At 31.2% G+C, this 6544-nt stretch overlaps 2 non-coding genes across 2 annotated transcripts; both read right to left on the reverse strand.

The window, feature by feature from the left end:
* Positions 1–251: 251 nt before the first annotated feature.
* On the reverse strand, positions 252–430 carry LOC138914416 (5.8S ribosomal RNA). Its single transcript, XR_011420268.1, has one exon. It is a non-coding gene; the product is annotated as a 5.8S ribosomal RNA (ribosomal RNA).
* Positions 431–1051: 621 nt separating this feature from the next.
* LOC138914417 (small subunit ribosomal RNA) lies at positions 1052–3045 on the reverse strand. Its single transcript, XR_011420269.1, has one exon. It is a non-coding gene; the product is annotated as a small subunit ribosomal RNA (ribosomal RNA).
* Between the last annotated feature and the right edge of the window lie 3499 nt (positions 3046–6544).

Below are 6544 nucleotides of genomic sequence, written 5' to 3' on the forward strand. Positions count from 1 at the left end.
TTCAAATCATTAATAAGAGACAATTCTAGATAATATTTTATGCTAGACATTTCTCAGTATTATTTGATTGAAAAAGAAAATATTCCTCTTCGTTTTTCTCAAAGTTTAATTACTATTGTGAGATAATGTTTTTCATATATTTGTTAATATTATGAATAAAATAATTAAATTATTTTTATCCAATAATATACCATATGCTTATAAAATTTTATTATAAAATTTGTATAAACAACTTAATTAGCATAGTCTTACAACCCTCAACCATATGTAGTCCAAGCAGCACTATAAAATTAATTAAAGTACATAACAGCATGGACTGCGATATGCGTTCAAAATGTCGATGTTCATGTGTCCTGCAGTTCACACGATGACGCACAGTTTGCTGCGTTCTTCATCGACCCATGAGCCGAGTGATCCACCGCTTAGAGTTTTATAATATTGGTTTTAAATTTGGTCAAATATGTTTTTATTGAAAGAAATTAAAAATACACCATTTTACTGGCATATATCAATTCCTTCAATAAATGTATTTATATACCTAAAATAAATGCTGCGAAATGTCTTAGTTTTATATAAACAATATATATCAAAGTATTATTTGTAATGGCATTTGTTTGTTAATATATATTGATAATTTTATATAAAACATTAACCTGAAACCAGGTACAACATTGTATATTTTAGGTTGTTGCATTATCCAATGTATGATCATCATCAAATTAGTTGGCCAATACATCTCGCAACGCGTGTATATTATGGTCCATATACACACAAAAGTTTATAATAAATATATAAAATATATTTTATTATATTAATAATTCGATTTGCTTGTTCGAATTTTATGTTTGTTTCTATTTAATTTATTTGTAATAATATTATATTATTACAATATTTCGATTTGCTTGTTCGAAATTTATTTGATCTTTTACTTTTAAGATCATATTTTTGGTATAATTATTATTATAATTATTATGTATATATATATATATTGGTAATTTGTATTAAATTTGTATTAACAAATTTTTTTATTAACGGTAAGGATATTATACAATAATGATCCTTCCGCAGGTTCACCTACGGAAACCTTGTTACGACTTTTACTTCCTCTAAATAATCAAGTTCGGTCAACTTTTGCGAAACAACCGTAACACACAAGGCGTCACAGTGATCACGTCCGGAGACCTCACTAAATAATTCAATCGGTAGTAGCGACGGGCGGTGTGTACAAAGGGCAGGGACGTAATCAATGCGAGTTAATGACTCACACTTACTGGGAATTCCAAGTTCATGTGAACAGTTTCAGTTCACAATCCCAAGCATGAAAGTGGTTCAGCGGTTTACCCGGACCTCTCGGTCTAGGAAATACACGTTGATACTTTCATTGTAGCGCGCGTGCAGCCCAGGACATCTAAGGGCATCACAGACCTGTTATTGCTCAATCTCATTATTGCTAGACGCAATTTGTCCATTTAAGAAGCTAGTGTCCTTATAATGGGACAAACCAACAGGTACGGCTCCACTTATATAAACACATTCAAACACAATAAACATTTTACTGCCACCATGAATGAAGGCTATATAAGCTTCAACACCATAATCCTGAAGATATCTATTTAATATATTTGAGTCTCGTTCGTTATCGGAATTAACCAGACAAATCACTCCACGAACTAAGAACGGCCATGCACCACCACCCATAGATTCGAGAAAGAGCTATCAATCTGTCTTACACACTTATGTTCGGACCTGGTAAGTTTTCCCGTGTTGAGTCAAATTAAGCCGCAGGCTCCACTCCTGGTGGTGCCCTTCCGTCAATTCCTTTAAGTTTCAGCTTTGCAACCATACTTCCCCCGGAGCCCAAAAGCTTTGGTTTCCCGGGAAGCGACTGAGAGAGCCATAAAAGTAGCTACACCCAATTGCTAGCTGGCATCGTTTATGGTTAGAACTAGGGCGGTATCTGATCGCCTTCGAACCTCTAACTTTCGTTCTTGATTAATGAAAACATCTTTGGCAAATGCTTTCGCTTAAGTTAGTCTTACGACGGTCCAAGAATTTCACCTCTCGCGTCGTAATACTAATGCCCCAAACTGCTTCTATTAATCATTACCTCTTGATCTGAAAACCAATGAAAGCAGAACAGAGGTCTTATTTCATTATCCCATGCACAGAATATTCAGGCATTTGAAGCCTGCTTTAAGCACTCTAATTTGTTCAAAGTAATTGTACCGGCCCACAATAACACTCGTTTAAGAGCACTAATGCAGGTTTTTAAATAGGAGGAACATATGAAAAAATACAAGTATTTAAACACATATAAGAACTCCACCGGTAATACGCTTACATACATAAAGGTATAGTACTAACCACAATTGTAAGTTGTACTACCCGTATGAAGCACAAGTTCAACTACGAACGTTTTAACCGCAACAACTTTAATATACGCTATTGGAGCTGGAATTACCGCGGCTGCTGGCACCAGACTTGCCCTCCAATTGGTCCTTGTTAAAGGATTTAAAGTGTACTCATTCCAATTACAGGGCCTCGGATATGAGTCCTGTATTGTTATTTTTCGTCACTACCTCCCCGAGCTGGGAGTGGGTAATTTACGCGCCTGCTGCCTTCCTTAGATGTGGTAGCCGTTTCTCAGGCTCCCTCTCCGGAATCGAACCCTGATTCCCCGTTACCCGTTGCAACCATGGTAGTCCTAGATACTACCATCAAAAGTTGATAGGGCAGACATTTGAAAGATCTGTCGTCGGTACAAGACCATACGATCTGCATGTTATCTAGAGTTCAACCAATATAACGATCTTGCGATCGCTTGGTTTTAGCCTAATAAAAGCACATGTCCCATAAGGTTCATGTTTTAATTGCATGTATTAGCTCTAGAATTACCACAGTTATCCAAGTAACTGTTAACGATCTAAGGAACCATAACTGATATAATGAGCCTTTTGCGGTTTCACTTTTAATTCGTGTGTACTTAGACATGCATGGCTTAATCTTTGAGACAAGCATATAACTACTGGCAGGATCAACCAGAATAATGTTTTCGTTCATATTTCATTCATATTTTTTGAATAGAAATTAGTAATATAAATATAATAGATTTTATTTCCATTTTATATGTTCGGTTTTTCTTAAATATTGATTTTAATTCAATATTTTTTTTTTGCTTTGTGAAATAATTCTATTTTAATTCGAATACGGCCATTTTTATATGGCATTCGTATACGTTCTTTAATTTTTACTTGTTTCGCCACTAATATAACAAGTTTATAATTGATGTTAAAGAAAAAGTACAACTTTTTTATAACACAATTTTCAATATATATTGTTCTTTCTATAAGTTTTTATTATATTATATATACATATTTCATTCTAAAATATCATTTTTGTTCAACATACATAATTATTGTATCCACACATGTACAATTTTTGTTTAACCAATATAAATATTGAGTTAAATCATTTGCATTTTGATGATAAATTTAAAATTTATCTTTTCCATATAACTCTCTGGTAATATATGATATAAAACCGAGCGCATATGAAATTATTTTGATCACTAATATTGCAATTATATTTTATTATAATGCTTTTTGTAAACACATTGTACCGGCAAGCGATACTCTGTGCCCAAACGACAGGGGATATAATAATTTAATATAAATTATCATATATACCTGCCACCAAAGATTAACGATAAAAGTCGGAAACAATTTGTTATTCTATATATAATAGAAACTTGACCTCTGTTTCACTTTATTATCATGGGTTTATAATATTAACCGCGTAGCCAAGTCTTAATTTCATTTAAGAAACAAATTTATACGGATAATATTTTGATTTTAATATATGTTGTTCTATTGATAACAAAAGTATATATTATAATATATTTTGTTCAATAGTAGATGGACTACTTACTGTACCATCCTTATTTTTTATTATTATTGATATACATTATATTGACAACAGCATATGATATTCATATGGTTTGTTCAATAATTAATTGGTGGACAACCACTGACCATCCTATAGTAGTTTTTGGCCACGACGTCTAAATATCGAAATTATTTAATTCCGTTTGCCACCCATACGATAGATATTAACTATCTATAATAATAATGTGTACGCATAAAATATTATATGTATATATATAGACCAACAGACAAGCACTTCACCCTATAGTAGTTTTTGGCCACGACGTCTATATATCGGGCATATTTAATTCTCTTTGCCACCCAACCAAAGATATTCACTTTTTTATATAAAGTATTATTTGATCATATTAATATAACCAATTATTTCTGCCATATTCATATAATTTCTTTATGAATTATTTTTTGGTCATATCCATATAATCTATATGCCGTATCCATATAATGAATACGGCATATCCATACAACTAGCCATATTTGTATGTCAATGTATATTTTATTATACATTTTTTTTCTTTATACATATAATATGGTATTCCATATCGCTATAATTGAATTATATGTATAAGATATCATTTATATATAGCATGCCAAAATAATATGATAACATAAATTTTGAACAATACGGCCGGTCGGCGAGCACTGCCTCCCTATATATGTTTTTGGCCACGACGTCTAAATATTGGGTATTTTTCGTACTGCGGCCCCGGTGTATGTAAATTGGGCATATTTCGTACTGATGCCAACATATCTATATGACTCATTATTTTCTTCCATATCAATATAACTTCTTTTATTTCATATTCAAGTAATTTCTTTATTTGACATATCAATATAAAATATTTTTTGGTCATATTTATATAATATATATGCCGTATCAATATAATGAATACGGCATATCAATACAACTAGCCATATTTGTATGTCATGTATATTTTATTATACATTTTTTTTCTTTATACATATAATATGGTATTTCGATTTCGCTATATTTGAATTATATCAGTTAGATATCATTTATATATAGCATTGCCAAAATAATATGATAAACAAATTTTGAACAATACGGAAGGTCGGCGAGCACTGCCTCCTTATATATGTTTTTGGCCACGACGTCTAAATATTGGGTATTTTTCGTACTGCGGCCCGGTGTATGTAAATTGGGCATATTCGTACTGATGCCAACATATCTATATGACTCATTATTTTCTTCCATATCAATATAAACTTCTTTTATTTCCATATTCAAGTAATTCTTTATTTGCCATATCAATATAAAATATTTTTTGGTCATATTTATATAATCTATATGCAGTATCCATATAATGAATACGGCATATCCATACAACTAGCCATATTTGTATGTCAATGTTATTTATTTATACATTTTTTTTTCTTTATACATATAATATGGTATTTCCATATCGCTATAATTGAATTATATGTATAAGATATCATTATATATAGCATTGCCAAAATAATATGATAAACATAAATTTTGAACAATACGGCCGGTCGGCGAGCACTGCCTCCCATATATGTTTTTGGCCACGACGTCTAAATATTGGGTATTTTTCGTACTGCGGCCCGGTGTATGTAAATTGGGCATATTTCGTACTGATGCCAACATATCTATATGACTCATTATTTTCTTCCATATCAATATAACTTCTTTTATTCCATATTCAAGTTAATTTCTTTATTTGCCATATCAATATAAATATTTTTTGGTCATATTTATATAATCTATATGCCGTATCCATATAATGAATACGGCATATCCATACAACTAGCCATATTTTGTTGTCAATGTATATTTTATATACATTTTTTTCTTTATACATATAATATGGTATTTCCATATCGCTATAATTGAATTATATGTATAAGATATCATTTATATATAGCATTGCCAAAATAATATGATAAACATAAATTTTGAACAAGACGGCCGGTCGGCGAGCACTGCCTCCCTATATATGTTTTTGGCCACGACGTCTAAATATTGGGTATTTTTTCGTACTGCGGCTCCGGTGTATGTAAATTGGGCATATTTCGTACTGATGCCAACATATCTATATGACTCATTATTTTCTTCCATATCAATATAACTTCTTTTATTTCCATATTCAAGTAATTTCTTTATTTGCCATATAATATAAAATATTTTTTGGTCATATTTATATAATCTATATGCCGTATCCATATAATGAATACGGCATATCCATACAACTAGCCATATTTGTATGTCAATGTATATTTTATTATACATTTTTTTGTCTTTATACATATAATATGGTATTTCCATATCGCTATAATTGAATTATATGTATAAGATATCATTTATATATAGCATTGCCAAAATAATATGATAAACATAAATTTTGAACAATACGGCCGGTCGGCGAGCACTGCCTCCCTATATATGTTTTTGGCCACGACGTCTAAATATTGGGTATTTTTCGTAATGAGGCTCCGGTGTATGTAAATGGGCATATTTCTTACTGATGCAACGATATCTATATGAATCATTATTTTCTTCCATATCAATATGACTTCTTTTATTTCCATATTCAAGTAAATTTCTTTATTGCCATATCAAT

Source organism: Drosophila takahashii, unplaced genomic scaffold (assembly GCF_030179915.1).
Source record: "Drosophila takahashii strain IR98-3 E-12201 unplaced genomic scaffold, DtakHiC1v2 scaffold_189, whole genome shotgun sequence".
Lineage (NCBI taxonomy): Eukaryota > Metazoa > Arthropoda > Insecta > Diptera > Drosophilidae > Drosophila > Drosophila takahashii.